Raw genomic sequence first — 17,958 nt, 5'->3', positions numbered from 1 at the left:
AGCAAGACAACCACCGCGGCTCGGGCGGGCGAGAAGACGAAGAATCCCCAGGAGATGATCACGACGGTGATGCTGTACACAGTCATCATGTAGAAGATGCAGGACATGATGATGAGGAAGATGCCGGAGCAGACGATGGGCATGATCATGAAGATGATGATGCCGGTGGAGCAGACGACGCTGGACCATCGATGGGCTGGGTGCAGGACCCTCATATTCAAGAGCTGCTTCTCAAGCAGACGGATAACGCAAGAGCTGCCGCCCGAGATAAAGCCAAGATGGATCAACTTGAGTTAGACGCGGTTACTCCATTGTATGAAGGATGCAGGCCCGAGGATACCCGCCTGAAAGTAACGCTCATGGCTCTGGAGATGAAGGTAAAACACAAAATGACCGACGCATGCTTCGACGAGAACATGTCATTCTGGCACGAACGTCTTCCCGAGGGGAACAAGTGCCCGACCAGTTTGGAGGAGGCGAAGAAAATCGTGTGTCCTCTGGATTTACCGCACGTGAAATACCATGTGTGCATGAACAATTGCATCATTTATCGGGACGAGCACACGGAGTCTACCATATGTCCGGTGTGCGGCGTCACTCGATACAAGAAGAGGAAGAAAGCTCCTCGAAAAGTGGTGTGGTACTTTCCGATCACTCCTCATCTGCAGCGGTATTTCGCGGACCCTAAGGTAGCAAAGCTCCTGCGTTGGCACGCGGATAGGGAGGAGAAGAAGGGAGAAGATGACGCAAATGATTCGAAGATAGATAAAAAGACAAGATGCTGAGTCACCCTAAGGATGCGAGCCAGTGGCAAGCGTTGAACTTCGAAGACCCAGAATTTGGGAACGATCCAAGGAACATCGTGCTGGGTGCGAGCACTGATGGAGTCAATCCGTTTGGCAGCTAGAGAAGCACACATAGCACCTGGCCTGTGTTTGTGTGGATGTACAACCTTCCCCCCTGGTTGTGCATGAAGAGGAAGTACATTCACATGAGTATGCTAATGGAAGGACCGAAACAACCAGGGAACGACATCAATCTGTATCTGGGGCTGCTGAAAGAGGAGCTTGACACGCTGTGGAAAACGCCAGCCAATACGTGGGACGCTGCAGAGAAAGAATATTTCCCTATAAGAGCTGCGCTGCTCACGACGGTGCACGACTATCTCGGTTACGGATATGTCGCGGGGCAGGTGGTCCACGGATTTTCTGGATGCGTCAGGTGCATGAATGACACAACGTATCGCCAGCTAGATTGAGATCCCGGGTCTTCGAAAACCGTGTTCATGGGACATCGAAGGTGGCTTCGCGACGATGACCCGTGGAGAAAACGCAAGGATCTGTTAGATGGTGAAACCAAACCCCGAGGACGCCCGCGTACGAGGAGCGGCGAGGAAATAGACGAGCTGTTGAAAAATTGGAAAGACTGCCCACTGCCGGGAAAGAAGCAAAAGGCGCCAGAGCCGGGAAAGAAGCGAAAGGCGCCAGAGCCGCTGCTGAAGGTATGGAAAATGAGGTCTGTTTTCTGGGACTTGCCGTACTGGAAGATCCACCGTGTGCCTCACAGCCTTGATGTCATGCATATCACGAAGAACGTGTGCGAGAGTCTGGTTGGTACCCTGCTCAACATGCCAGAGAGGACCAAAGATGCGCCGAAAGCAAGGGAAGACTTGAAATCAATGGGCATCAGGCAGGAGCTTCACGCTATATATGATGATCATGATGATGATGATGATGAGGCGAAGCAGGACACGGAAAGTCGTCGCAAAGGCAAGAAGGCCAAGAAGACCGGAAATGACTACCCTCCCGCGTGCTTCACTCTAATTCAGGAGGAGATCGAGCAGTTTTTCACCTGCCTCGTAGGAGTAAAACTTCCTTACGGTTACGCGGGGAAGATAAGCAGATACCTAGACCCAGCGAAGCTGAAGTTCAGCGGGATGAAGTCTCACGACTGTCACGTGCTGATGACGCAGATACTTCCAGTTGCAATCCGTGGGATCATGGACGCGCACGTCCGTGAAACCCTATTTGGCCTATGCAACTTTTTCGACGTCATCTCTCGGAAGTCTGTTGGCGTGAGGCAACTCAGAAGGCTACTGGAAGAGATCATGGTGATACTATGCGAGCTTGAGATGTACTTCCCGCCCGCATTCTTCGACGTTATGGTGCATCTGCTGGTCCATATCGTGGATGATATCATCCAACTCGGGCCGACATTCCTGCACAGCATGATGCCGTTCGAAAGGATGAATGGTGTCATCAAAGGATACGTTTGCAACATGTCATGTCCAGAGGGAAGCATAGCCAGGGGCTTTCTGACCGAAGAGTGCATCTCCTACTGCACGAATTATCTAGGCATCGAGAACCCCGTTGGTCTGCCCGTCAACAGGCACCTCGGCAGGCTCGCTGGATGGGGTCACCGTGAGGGTCGTCGCGAAATGCATGTCGACTTCGAGGGTCGACTCGCCGACTTTGAAAGAGCAAACCTAGTCGCGCTACAACACATAGACGTGGTCGATCCTTGGGTGGTACAGCACAAAACCTTTATTAAGAAGAGGTACAATGACCGAGGCCAACAGAGGACGGACGGAGATATACTCAAAGAGCACAACTCATGTTTCACGCGTTGGTTCAAGCAGAAGCTTCTGTCATACCCTTTACATGAGGATTCTTCCGCGGAAGAACAACTCATATTCGCCTTGTCACAGGGCGCCGAGCACAACCTGATGACCTATGAGGCGTACGATATCAACGGCTACACATTCTACACCGAGGACAAGGACATGAAGAGCGATGGTTATCAGAACTCCAGGGTAACGATGGAATCCTACACCGGTAACGACAAGGACAGATACTACGGAAGGATCGAGGAGATCTGGGAGCTGAGCTACGCTGGAGAGAAGGTCCCGATGTTCCGTGTCAGATGGGCCAAGAGCGTCCTAAAAGAAGACCGGTATTTCACCACCATGGTTATACCCGAAGCCAAATCCAAGACCGCGGGCGCAAACGTCACCGCGAAAAATGAGCCATGAGTACTGGCTTCCCAAGTGGACCAATGCTTCTTCATTACCGACCCGCCAAAGCCCAGTCGTGTTGTCGTGATGAGAGGCAAAAGGAAGATCATCGAAATGGATGGAGTAGCCAATGAGCAAGACTTCGACAAGTACGGCGACCCGAGGATCGAACATGACGACGATGATGAAGTAGCAGCATACACCACAAGAAGAAGCAGGACCACCCTACCTAAAGGACGTCCGTTCCACAGAAGAACTCCATTTGCGAAAAAGAAGGGCAAGAAGATTGTGAACAGATAGCTAGCTAAGATCGATTGTATTTAAATTGTAGCCTTCATTTCTCGATTGTACTTCATGGGCACTTTTTGAACTATCATGAATATTTTTAAATTTCATGGACACTCGATCTCGATCCCCCTCCATCTAGATCGCTATCCCACCTCGCCAGATCCGGTCCCCCTCGCCGCCGAGCACCCCCGGGTCCACCGGCCGCCGCCGCCGACCCCCCGCACCCTCGATTCCCCTACTCAACCGCCGCCGCCGACCCCCCGCACCCCTCCCCTACTCAACCGCCGCCGCCGACCCCCCACACCCCGCGCACCCTCCCCCGCTCCACCGGCATTACTGTTTGATGATATTTTTAAAAAAAATTATTACTGTCTTGTAAAAAAATATTACTGTTACTGTCTTATAAAAAAATATTACTGTTATGATTTAAACAAGTTTAAAAAATTATTACTGTCTTATAAAAAAATACTAATGGCGCACCACGGTGAGGTGCGCCATTAGTATGGATGTACTTATGGCGCACCGAGGGGTGGTGCGCCATTAGTATTGTGCCCGATCCCCCCTTTCCTCTCCCCCTTTGCCCGATCCCCCCTTCCCTCTCCCCCTAGCCAGTTCCCTCTCCCTCCCTCCACCGCGCCCCCGCCGCCTCCCTCTCCCCTTCCTCCCCCTCGTCACCGGCGGCCTGGACGCCGCCCCATCCACCTCGTCGGGCTCCTCCTCCCGCTCCGCAGTCCCCACGCCCCCACAGTCGTCTCCTTTGCCACCCCACTCGTCCCTCCCACAGCGGCTAGGGTTCGAGCCTTCGAGGGAGGATCCGCGCCGCCGCCAGGGCGATCCTGCCTCGCCGGCCCGGTCAGCATCGCCGGCCCCTTCCTCTCAGCATCGCCAGCGCTAGGCCCTGCCTGGCCGCCTCCTGCCGGCCCTCCCCCCCGTCATTGCTGCTCTGCTTCGACAAGCCCCCGGCCCTCCCATCGCCCCTGCTTCGACCAGCCGCCCACATCTCCTTCGAGAACAGGTGCCTCTCATCTCCCTGTTCCCCACCCCTCTGTTTGTTAGCTGGATGGGTGGATGTTGCTGTTGCATATTGAATAGATGCACGAATGGATTTATTTTGCTACTGTGATTGATAGCTCGTGTTAGTACGTCTCAGATTTTTGCTGCTGTGAACTGTCAATGGTACTAAATGAGTGCCCTTTTGCTGCTTGCTGCTTGCTGCTTAGTGCTAGTTGATAATTTGGTAATGCTACCGATTCTTAGAAATTGATGGATGTACTTTTTCCAGTTTGATACTGCTACTAATTTGATGCTTGCTATTTTAGGCCGCTGCTTGGTATGTGCTCTGTATGCAAGTCATGCTTTTATTCAGTTTTTTCTTCAGTTTTGGCCACTATTGATCTTTCGTTCAATCGAACTGAGAGTGGTTTCGTGAGTGGAAAGTGGAATTGAACAATCTAGACCTGAAACTGAGGCAGTTTTACACGAGTTTGTTTGCTGGTCTTTTAACCCTATCATTTCTCTTATAGCCAGCATGTGTGTGCGCTTAAACTTGTTTAGCTAGTAATTTCCCCCAATTTGGCCAATACATGTGTAACTTAACTTAGCTTTTCAGAGCATGCTTCCTCGCGAAGAAGGGGGTCATGCTGAAAATTGAAAAATGTTGTGAGACATTGGTTGGACTTTGAATTGGTATACAGAGAAGGGAGTGCCTGCTTGTATATATTTTACTGTTGCTACCATGCCAGACTAACAAACTGCCCAATATTGTGCCCTTCTGTACTGTTATTGAGAATAGTTCATGGTTACTAACGTAATTCATTGTTTCGCTGCAGTGGGCATACAAGTTGTTATAAAGCCAGAATATTGGATAACCCCTCCTGTAAGTTATATGATTTATTATACAATCACTACTTTCCTGTTGTCTTATGCAAGAGCTGTCAATCTACTTTGCTACCAAAAAAGTTGTATTAATGAGTAATGACTGAGTTCAGTTTTCATTCTCCAGTGTTAAGAGTGTTGCTCCAAAAAAATGCTGTTTCAAAGTTAAATGGGTGCCTTTAACTTCTGTGCATTGGCTGGACATCAACATACTACCATAAGTGTTTTGTTTTCTGTTGCCAGTTATTCTCCTTGGAATTCTGAGAAATAGTACTCCTTGGAGTAGTGAATAAATTGTGATGCATTCAAGCAAGACATTTTAGCTAATAACTAATTGTTCTAAATGTCTGTTTCTGTCCTCATTTAGTGCTTGGTATGTCTCCTGTTCTGGGTCATGGACTTTGTGCCATGCCCACATTGGTTTTCTGTTTGGCCTCAATTTGGCCTGACAAATGATGGTCTACTAGCTGGTCTACTAGCTGGCAAGATGCTTGGTATATATATGTTGTGTTCAGTTTTGGCAGGAGTTCAGAACTGTTAGGCAAAGGTCATGTCTCCGACCATCGTGCCGTGATGATTTTGCAGGTACCCCAGGAGGCCCTTCAGTTTGCTGGAATGTCAATTAACTTCCATTCCGGCAAATTCGGGTACTCCATATGTCCTATTTTCAGCAAAGGTCATGCTGAAATTTTCCGTGAATTTTAGCATGACTTTGCTAAAAATAGGACATATGGGGTACTTGTGACTAATGCATGGGCCGGGGTATCCTAGTAGTTAATTAAGTAGGATCAAGTGCCCCGGCATACTTGTGACTAATGCATGGCTTTTAGGGTGCCTCGGTGTCGATAAAAACCGAAATGATGAAAGCTTAGGCTTTTAGGGTGCCTCGGCGTCGAAAAACCCTCAATGATAAAAGCTTAGCTTTTAGGATGCCTCGGTGTCGACAAACCGTAAATGATGATGCCATGATCTTGTTCCTTGACAATAACCAACTTTTTGACCAAACTGTGTTCCTATTTATAGAGAAACATGGCCAACAATGGTGAGGCCGGCGGTTCGGGCGGCAAGAAATTCTGGGAGCTGTCCCAGGAGATGGAGGAACAACCTCACTTGTATGAGGACGCCGCCTTCCCCACCGATCCTGAGACCACTGATGGTACCGCCGAGGATGACCCCACTGATGCCACCACTGATGGCGCCGCCGAGGATGCCACCACTGATGATGGCGGCGCACGCACAGATGGCAGCCAACCGAAGAGGTAACAGAAGGACCGGCGCCTGACCATGCTCCGCACCCTCAAGGAGGAAGTTACTGAAGTGGACTCCAACGGGAATCCAACGGCGCCTAAACGAATAGTCAAGGGGTACTCGCTTCAGCTCGGGTGCATTCTCCGGAGCACCGTCTCGATCAACACCGAGAACCTCAGGCATCCTGACCGAGGGAATTTGCGCAACCTCCTCAAAGAATGATCGAGAAAGGTGAGAGTTATGAGAAGATCAAGGAGAAAAATCCTTCGATCTGCGAAGATGACTACAACAACTTCAAGATCAATTGCTCGAGCACCGCCAGCTCCGAATCAAGTAAGTGGGGGAAAGAAATGTGGGAGCTGAACTTAGGGGAACACACACTCGGTCCCGGCGGTTACAGAGTGGCGGAGCCTATATGGGACAAGGAGGAGGCGGACTGTGCCGAGCAAGGCCTACCGCCCCTCTTCGATAAATACGGTGACAAGCAGACCAGGAACTTTGTCAGGGCCTGGTACAAGAAGGACCCGAAAACAAAGGAGCTTACCACGGATCCCAAGACCAGGGCGCTTGAGCTTGTTCTGGTAAGGAATACACCCCCGCATAATTAGCTCCATATGGTTGCATTCTAATTAATGAAGCCAAATTTCTAAATGGTTCACATTCCTTCCGCAGGTGACTGAAAGCAGTAGCGCGGGGTCGACTAAGAGAAACCCTTGGGACACCACTCTAAATAGGGCGTTGAATGTAATGAAGAACAAGGATAAGCTCAGTAAGCCGACGTCAGCTGGTCGTGTGGCCGGCAAAGTCTTGTCGACAAAATGGTCATCATACTATAACACTGGTGGGCGAAAGGAGAAAAAGACCAGCTCGGAAAGCTAGGCGCGCGAGGTTCAAGAACTCAGGGCACAGGTGGCGCGGATTCCGGAGATTGTCTAAGAGCAAGTGCAACAACAACTCGGAGCGACGATCACCGCCATTGTGCCTACCTTGATCCAGGGGATTAGTGCGTGGATTGCGGGCGGCCAACAGGGGCCGCCCCCGATTCCTAGCTTCACGGCCAGCAACTCGCAGAACGCGATGGCGGGGCCATTGGTGTCTCCGGCGGAGGCGGCATTGGTGTCTCCGACGCCGGCACGGGAGCTTAATGCACCCGGGTGTACGTCGGCCGGCACCTCTGCAGCAAGCGGCCCCTCCGTCAACTGCACGCCCGCCGTTGGCGGTGCCTCGACATTGGCCGAGCTCGACGCCATCATCACGGTAACTAATTAAGCCTCTCTCGGCCGAGGACTTCATCTCCTTGCCTTTGACTGGGCATCCCTGACGCCCTAAATGTTTTCGCAGGGCGCCGCCGACGTTCCGTGCACTCTCCTGCACTTTGTGAACAATGAGTTGGTCGATGTCGCCAAGGGTAAAATCGTTCAACTGGGCAACCCCTTATTCCACGGTACCGAGATGCCACCCAACTTGTTTAGGGTTCAACTGGTTCGGGTGCTGCCAGGCTGCGACGAGTTGTTACCTCCGATTCGACCCGTCGGGGCCGACGATGATGACGTGATGACCCTCAGCGCCTGCCTGAGCTGGCCCCTGCTTTGGCCGAAGAGCCAGATTCGTTTGGGGGCGGGGGACACCACCCCAAAGACAACACCGCCAGTCGTGCCGGCGCCAAGTCGGCCCCATGGCAAGACCGCCGCAACGGTGCCGGACATCCCTATGCCACTGGATCCAAACATGCATATGGCACAGGATCAGAACGATGACGACGACGATACATTTGCCAACGTCGATCAGTACTTTGCCGATCATGGGTACGGTGGCGACTTCATGGGGCCTCCTTCTCAAGAACCCAACCCAACAAAAGACGTGCACGATCTAGCTGGTACCGCGGAGAAGCCAAGTTGCAACAGGCGTCATCTGCAGTTCAGCTCTCAGGAGACGCCTCCAACTGCCGACTTCACCGAGCCTCAGATAGGCGAGGTGCGAAATATGATCAGCCCCAACACACTCAAGAAGGCGGTCTGTGAGCAGAACTCGGTCCCATTACAGGAGAAGAAGAAGGCATGCAAAAGAAAGACTAACAAGGGTGCGGGCCAGCCGGCACCGAGTACGATCCGTGCTCAGGACGGGCCACCTTCACCTGAGGATATCTCGAGGAGGGTGCATGTGGCGGGTAGGCCGATGCTACCGAGAAATATGCTCGATGCTGCAATCGGTGCTATGCGGAGTCTGCATGACAGTGTTCTTTCTTTGGAGAAGCGGCGTCTCGGAGAGAAGGATGTGGCATACCCGGTTTTCGCGGCCAAGGTGCCAGAGGGCAAGGGCTCTATGGATAACTCCATCGGGGGTACAATCGTCCTGCGGTTTGATGACATCCACGCTATGTTGAACCTTCATCCGCTGCACTACACCTTCGTTCGGCTATTTTCGCTGAGTATGGAGATGCGGATCATTCGCGACAAGACCCCGGACATCGTGATAGTCGACCCCTTCTACATGCGTGCCAAGATCTTGGGCAGCGCTGGGGACCGGCAAGTCGCGAGTTCTTACCTCGAAGGCGTCATTCTGGCAAACCAAGATAAGGATAACTTCCTCGTGCCTTACTTTCCCAAGTAAGTCCTCCCCTCAACCGCCCTGTAACATATGAATTCTTAGATTTCGATCGTTTTTCTTTTAACATTCCGTGTTTTCTGCAGTGACACACGTTGCACGCTCATCCTCCTAAGCCCCAAATATTCCATGGCCACGTATTTTGACCCGGACCGTCAGTCGAACGTAGACTACACAAATGTCAAGAAGGTTCTTGATGATGTTCTCCCTGGCTACGTCAAATCTGGAGGCACCTTCACCAGGCCTATTCGTAAGTACGGCAAGCACGTGTTCTCCCACAATACGACATTCTGCTGCGTCAAGCAACCGCCTGGCGGTCAGAAGGGTGCCTACTACGCCATCCATCACATGCGGGCGATCGTACGGGACCATCATCAACTTCTGCTACCGAGTAGACTCAAAGATTGGGCCGCGAGTGTGTCGGCAATCCAGGACGCGGACATCAGACAATAATTCTTTCGCATCCAGTCGGAGTTTGCAGAAATCATCCATCAAGATGTCCTTCGTACCGCGGGACAGTTCTACCTCAGAAATCAACCGTCCAATAGTGACATCGACACAATCCTACAAATGCAGGCTGACAACGCCCGTTGTTTCATGACTCCCACGATAGACGGCGGCTTCATCCACGCTCCGATCCCTTGAGTCGAGTCGAAAGCAGTGATGCTGTGTCTAGTTCTGAAACATCGATTGGCTAATATTGTAATTAAACTTTAATGAACTTGTAGTATGTATCTTTGGTTTCGAGAGTCGTTCAACTTAGATGTAATCGATGCTATTAATGTCTTGCTTTTCTCTTCCAATCGTTCTGTTGCATACTTATATATTGCTTATGTATTGTCTGTGAATTGGTACTAACATTTCGTTTGGCTACTGCATAGCGATGCCGTGGTATGTCGTGTACAAGGGTAAGGTTCCCGGAGTCTACGACGACTGGGAGGAGTGTCGGAGACAGGTTCACCGATTCAGTGGTAACAGTTACAAAGGGTACGCCACTAGGGCCGAGGCCGAATCTAGATACGCCCGCTATCTAGCGGGAGAGGGGAGGGAGCGTTGGAGGAACCGGATGAAGACGAGTTTCATCGTGATGACCGCAACTCTCTTCTATGTGATGGTAGTTTAGATGATCGATATCGACTTGTAATGTGAAGACAAACTCACGGTCTCGAGACTTGTAATATAATGTTCTATCTTTGTTCGGTCTTTTCAATTCGGAGACTAATATGATGAATTGTATTCGGAGACTAAAATGATGAATTGTATTCAGAGACTAATCTTCTATTGTATTCGATGAATCTGTTGTTGATGTGTGCTGTCTATATTTTGTCCAATTATACATTTTGTAACCTGTGCAAAAAACAGAAAATAAAAAAAACCTAATATTCATACTAATGGCGCATCACATCATAGTGCGCCATTAGTATGCCAAAGGATACTAATGGCGCATCATTAAACAGTGCGCCATTAGTATGCCGAAGTTACTAATGGCGCATCCTGTTGTCATGCGCCATTAGTATGCCAAGCACCTGGGTATACATGGCCCCCTAGGAGGCATACTAATGGCGCACTATTGTATATACTAATGGCGCATCTGAGGTGCGCCATTAGTATACCAGATACTAATGGCACATTAGTGGTGCGCCATTAGTAAAATATACTAATGGCGTGCTACTAATGGCGCACCACTAATGCGCCATTAATGGCCAAATTAGGTGCGCCATTAGTAGGCCTTTTTCTAGTAGTGTCATTATGAGCTTTAAGTACTTGTTCTACTTGAGTGGTAACCATAGAAGCATGTTTACTAATAAGTTTAAGTTCACCTTTAACATTAGCCATATAATCACCCAAGTGTCCAAGCATATTTGAACTATATTACAATTGTCTACCAAAATAAGCATTAAAATCTTCTTGCTTAGCCATAAATTCATCAAACTCACCTAAGCATGGGCTAGAAATTTTAGTAAATGGGATTACAGCTTTATCATATCTATAGAGAGAATTTACATTTACTACCTGTGTCGAGTTATCTAGACCATGAGTTTCTTCAATAGGTAAAGGATTTGGATTATATACTTCTTCAACATGCGGTAAATTAAGACCATGCATTTCTTCAATAGGAGGTAAATTCTTAACATCTTCAGCTTCAATACCCTTTTCTTTCATAGATTTCTTTGCCTCTTGCATATCTTCAGGACTGAGAAATAGAATACCACTCTTCTTTGGAGTTGGTTTAGGACTAGGCTCAGGAATTGGCTCCGGAGGTGTCCAATTATTTTCATTTGTCAACATATTATTCAATAGAATTTCAGCTTCATGCGGTGTTCTTTCTCTGAAAATAGAACCAGCACAACTATCCAGGTAATCTCTGGAGGCATCGGTTAGTCCATTATAAAAGATATCAATTATTTCATTTTTCTTAAGAGGATGATCATGCAAAGCATTAAGTAATTGGAGAAGCCTCCCCCAAGCTTGTGGGAGACTTTCTTCTTCAATTTGCACAAAATTATATATATCCCTTAAAGCAGCTTGTTTCTTATGAGCAGGGAAATATTTAGTAGGGAAGTAATAAATCATATCCTGGGGATTACGCACACAACCACGATCAAGAGAATTAAACCATATCTTAGCATCACCCTTTAATGAGAACGGAAATATTTTAAGGATGTAAAAGTAGCGAGTTCTCTCATCTTTAGTAAACAGGGTAGCTATATCATTCAATTTAGTAAGATGTGCCACAACAGTTTCAGATTCATAACCATGAAAAAGATCAGATTCAACCAAAGTAATTATATCAGGATCAACAAAGAATTCATAATCCTTATCAGTAACAAAGATAGGTGAAGTAGCAAAAGCAGAGTCAGGTTTCATTCTATCATTTAGAGATTTCTTACTCCATTTAGCTAATAATCTTTTAATTTCAGTTCTATTTCTGCAAACTAAAATAGCTAAGGAAGCATCTTGATCAAAAACATAACCCTTATGAATAGCAAGTGGTTCTTCATCATCAGTATCATCAGATTCAATATTTTCAATTTCTCTAGCCCTAGCAAGTTGTTCATCAAGAAAATCACTAAGTGGCATAGTAGTATCAGGCATAGAGGTAGTTTCATCATAAGTATCGTGCATAGCAGAAGTGGCATCATCAATAACATGCGACATATCAGAACGAATAGCTGAAGCAGGTGTAGGTGTCACAAACTTACTCATAACAGAAGGTGAATCAAGTGCAGAGCTAGATGGCAGTTCCTTACATCCCCTCGTAGTTGAGGGATAGATCTTGGTTTTTGGATCTCTCAAGTTCTTCATAATGATAAGCAGATATATATCCCAAGTGACTCAAACAATAGAGCTATGCTCCCCGGCAATGGCGCCAGAAAATGGTCTTGATAACCCACAAGTATGGGGATCGCAATAGTTTTCGAGGGTAGAGTATTCAACCCAAATTTATTGATTCGACACCAGGGGAGCCAAAGAATATTCTCAAGTATCAGCAGCTGAGTTGTCAATTCAACCACACCTGGAAACTTAATATTTGTAGCAAAGTGTTTAGTAGCAAAGTAATATGGTAGTTGTGATAACGGTAGCAAAAGGAAACAGTAGTAAGAGTAATGTTTTTGGTATTTGTAGTGATGATAGCAATAGCAACGGAAAAGTAAATAAGCGGAGAACAATATATGGAAAGCTCATAGGCAATGGATCGATGATGGAGAATTATGCTAGATGGAGTTCATCATGTAACAGTCATAAGCTAGGGTGACATAGAACTAGCTCCAGTTCGTTGATATAATGTAGGCATGTATTCCGAATATAGTCATACGTGCTTATGGAAAAGAACTTGCATGACAACTTTTGTCCTACCCTCCCGTGGTAGCAGGGTCCTTACGGAAACTAAGGGATATTAAGGCCTCCTTTTAATAGAGAACCGGAACAAAGAATTAACACATGGTGAATACATGAACTCCTCAAACTACGGTCATCACCGGTAAGTATCCCGATTATTGTCACTTCGGGGTTAACGGATCATAACACATAATAGGTGACTATAGACTTGCAAGATAGGATCAAGAACACTCATATATTGATGAAAACATAATAGGTTCAGATCTGAAATCATGACACTCGGTCCCTAGTGACAAGCATTAAGCATAGCAAAGTCATAGCAACATCAATCTCAGAACATAGTGGACACTAGGGATCAAACCCTAACAAAACTAACTCGATTACATGATAGATCCCATCCAACCCATCACCGTCCAGCAAGCCTATGATGGAATTACTCACGCACGGCGGTGAGCATCATGAAATTGGTGATGAAGGATGGTTGGTGATGACGATGGCGACGGATTCCGCTCTCTGGAGCGCCGAACGGACTCCGGATCAGCCCTCCCGAGAGGTTTTAGGGCTTGGCGGTGGCTCCGTATCGTAAAACGTGATGATTTCTTCTCTATGATTTTTTTTCTCCCCGAAACTCAATATATGGAGGTGGAGTTGGAGTCAGAGAGGAAACAGGGGGCCCACGAGATAGGGGGGCGTGCTCTAGGGGGGCAGGCGCGCCCCCAGCCTCGTGGCAAGGTGGTGGGCCCCTGGCATTCACCTTTGGCAGGTATTTTTCTTATTTTCTGAAAAGTGTCTCCGTGAAGTTTCATGTCATTCTGAGAATGTTTTCTCCTACACATAAATAACACCATGGTAATTCTGCTGAAAACAACGTCAGTCCGGGTTAGTTCCATTCAAATCATGCAAGTCAGAGTCCAAACACAAGGGCAAAAGTGTTTGTTAAAGTAGATACGTTGGAGACGTATCAGGTAACAGTAGCAGCGGAAAAGTAAATGAGCGAAGAACAATATATGAAAAGCTTGTAGGCATTGGATTGGTGATGGAGAATTATGCCGGATGCGATTATTCATGCAATAGTTATAACATAGGATGACACAGAACTAGCTCCAATTCATCAATGTAATGTAGGCATGTATTCCGAATATAGTCATACGTGCTTATGGAAAGAACTTGCATGACATCTTTTGTCCTACCCTCCCGTGGCAGCGGGGTCCTAATGGAAACTAAGGGATATTAAGGCCTCCTTTTAATAGAGTACCGGACCAAAGCATGAACACATAGTGAATACATGAACTCCTCAAACTACGGTCATCACCGGTAAGTATCCCGATTATTGTCACTTCGGGGTTAACGGATCATAACACATAATAGGTGACTATAGACTTGCAAGATAGGATAAAGAACTCTCATATATTGATGAAAACATAATAGGATCAGATCTGAAATCATGGCACTCGAACCCTAGTGACAAGCATTAAGCATAGCAAAGTCATAGCAACATCAATCTCAGAACATAGTGGATACTAGCGATCAAACCCTAACAAAACTAACTCGATTACATGATAAATCTCATCCAACCCATCACTGTCCAGCAAGCCTACGATGGAATTACTCATGCACGGCGGTGAGCATCATGAAATTGGTGATGGAGGAAGGTTGATGATGACGATGGCAACGGAATCCCCTCTCCGGAGCCCCGAACTGACTCCAGATCAGCCCTCCTAAGAGAGTTTAGGGCCTGGCGGCGGCTCTGTATCATGAAACGCGATGAATCCTTCTCTTTGCTTTTTTCTCCCCGGAAGTGAATATATGGAGTCAAGGTTGAGGTCGGTGGAGCGTTAGGTGGCCCACGAGGCAGGGGGGCGCGCCCTCACCCTCGTGGACAGGTGCAGGCCCCCCCTGACGTGGACTCTTCTTCAAGTATTTTTTATATATTCCAAAATAATTCTCCGTTGATTTTCAGGTTATTCCGAGAACTTTTATTTCTGCAAAAAAAATAACACCATGGCAATTCTGCTGAAAACAGTGTCAGTCCGGGTTAGTTCCATTCAAATCATGCAAGTTAGTGTCCAAAACAAGGGCAAAAGTGTTTGGAAAAGTAGATACGACGGAGACGTATCAAACTGTCGCAATGGTGCATTCTCTGGGAGAATAGTTATACCTTAAAATTTTAGTAAGGGATCATCTCATAATTCTACCGTCGTACTAAGCAAAATAAGATGCATAAAGGATAAACATCACATGCAATCAATATAAGTGATATGATATGGCCATCATCATCTTGTGCCTTCAGTCTCCATCTCCAAAGCACCGTCATGAGCACCATCGTCACCGGCTTCACACCTTGATCTCCATCGTAGCATCGTTGTCGTCTTGCCAACTATTGCTTCTACGACTATCGCTACCGCTCAGTGATAAAGTAAAGCAATTACATGGCGATTGCATTTCATACAGTAAGGCGACAAATGTATGGCTCCTGCCAGTTGCCGATAACTGTGTTACAAAACATGATCATCTCATACAACAATTTATATAATCACGTGTTGACCATATCACATCACAATATGCCCTCCAAAAACAAGTTAGACGTCCTCTACTTTGTTGTTGCAAGTTTTACGTGGCTGCTACGGGCTTAGGAAGAATCGTTCTTACCTATGCATCAAAAACCACAATGAGGTATAGTGATTGCTTTTTGATCTTCAGAAAGAACCCTGTTCATTGAATCTAATTCAACTAAAGTTGGAGAAACTGACACCTGCCAGCCACCTGTGCGCAAAGCACGTCGGTAGAAGCAGTCTCATGAATGCGGTCATGTAATATCGGTCCGGGCCGCTTCATCCAAAAATACCGCCGAATCAAGAAACAACTAGTAGCGGCAAGCAATATGTATATACCCACACCCACAACTACTTTGTGTTCTACTCGTGCATATAACATCTATGCATAGACCTGGCTTGGATGCCACTGTTGGGGAACACAGTATTTCAAAAAAATTCCTACGATCACGCAAGATCTATCTAGGGATGCATAGCAACGAGAGGGGAGAGTGTCTCTATGTACCCTCGTAGACCGAAAGCGGAAGCGTTAAGTAACATGGTTGATGTACTCAAACGTATTCGCGATTAAACCGATCAAGTACCAAACACGCGGCACCTCCGTGATCTGCACACGTTCAGCTCGGTGGTGTCCCTCGAACTCTAGATCTAGCTGAGGCTGAGGGAGAGTTTCTTCAACACAACGGCGTGTTGACGGTGATGATGAAGTTACCAACGCAGGGCTTCGCCTAAGCACTATGACAATATGACCGAGGTGAAAATCCGTGGAAATCTGCTAAGAGATCAACTTGTCTGTCTATGGGGTGCCCCCTCCCCCGTATATAAAGGAGGAGAGGAGGAGGGCCCGCCTCAAGGGGCGCGCCCAAAAGGGGGGATTCCTACTCCTAGTAGGAGTAGGTTTCCTCCCTTCCCTAGTTGGAGTAGGAGAAGAAGGAAGAGGGAGAGGGAAAGAAAGAAAGGGGGGCCGGGCCCCCTCCCAATTTGGATTGGGCTTGGGGGCGCGCGCCTCCCACTTGGCCGCCTCCTTCTCTCTCCCACCATGGCCCATTAAGGCCCATTAACTCTCCAGGGAGTTTCGGTAACCCCCTGGTACTCCGAAAAATGCCCGAACCTATCCGAAACGTTTCCGGTGTCCAAACATAGCCTTCCAATATATCAATCTTTACGTCTCGACCATTTCGAGACTCCTTGTCATGTTTGTGATAACATCCGGGACTCCGAACTATCTTCGGTACATAAAATCACATAACTCATAATACATATCATCATCTAACGTTAAGCGCGCGGACTCTACGGGTTCGAGAACTATGTAGACATGACCAAGACTCATCTCCGGCCAATAACCAATAGAGGAACCTGGATGCTCATATTGGTTCCTACATATATTCTACGAAGATCTTTATCGGTCAAACCGCATAACAACATACATTTGTTCCCTTTGTCATCGGTATGTTACTTGCCCGAGATTCGATCGTCGGTATCATCATACCTAGTTCAATCTCGTTACCGGCAAGTCTCTTTACTCGTTCCATAATGCAACATCCCGTAACTAACTCATTAGTCTCATTTCTTGCAAGGCTTATAGTGATGTGCATTACTGAGAGGGCCCAGAGATACCTCTCCGACAATCAGAGTGACAAATCCTAATCTCGATCTATGTCAACTCAACAAACACCATCAGAGACACCTGTAGAGCATCTTTATAATCACCCAGTTATGTTGTGACGTTTGATAGCACACTAAGTGTTCCTCCGATATTCAGGAGTTGCATAATCTCATAGTCATAGGAACATGTATAAGTTATGGAGAAAGCAATAGCAATAAGCTAAATGATCATAGTGCTCATGTCTATGGTTAGGAAACTTAACCATCTTTGTTTAACGAGCTGGTCAAGTAGAGGCATACTAGTGACACTCTGTTTGTCTATGTATTCACACATGTACTAAGTTTCTGGTTAATACAATTCTAGCATGAATAATAAACATTTATCATGATATAAGGAAATATAAATAACAACTTTATTATTGCCTCCAGGGCATATTTCCTTCACATGGTGTGCGGCGAGCCACAGCCTGTCGGCACTGACATGCCTATCTTGATCCGCGACGCTCAAGCGCCATGCGCCAAAGGTCTGCTCAACCCTATCGATGATGTGCATCATGGTGTCATCCATCGTGTTGCCGGGGAGCGCCTCGGCCTTGACGGGCCGTGGCGCCTGCTCGTTTTCCTCGTCGATGAGGTTGATGGCAGAGGCGGCGCTTTGGTGGGTCGGCATGCTTGGAAAAGGTGGATGTCCTATAGGCTGCGCTTGTCGCCTCCGTGCGTCGCGCGCCGCCTAGGTTTACGCGCAATATCGCTGGGTGGCGGGAAACAGGTGAGGAAATGGCGGGAAACGGTGGTGTGTTCATAAAACGCCATCAATTAATGGAAACTTAGCATAGAAGGAACATCGAGCTAGCACAAGAAGTAGATGATGATCAGATGAACACGGACCACACTAGGGAACCCGTCGGTGATGCATTCATCAATCGCAAATGA

The sequence above is a fragment of the Triticum urartu genome, chromosome 3, assembly GCF_003073215.2.
Source record: "Triticum urartu cultivar G1812 chromosome 3, Tu2.1, whole genome shotgun sequence".
Lineage (NCBI taxonomy): Eukaryota > Viridiplantae > Streptophyta > Magnoliopsida > Poales > Poaceae > Triticum > Triticum urartu.
The sequence above is the reverse complement of the archived record's forward strand: the minus strand, read 5'-3'. Positions refer to the sequence as shown.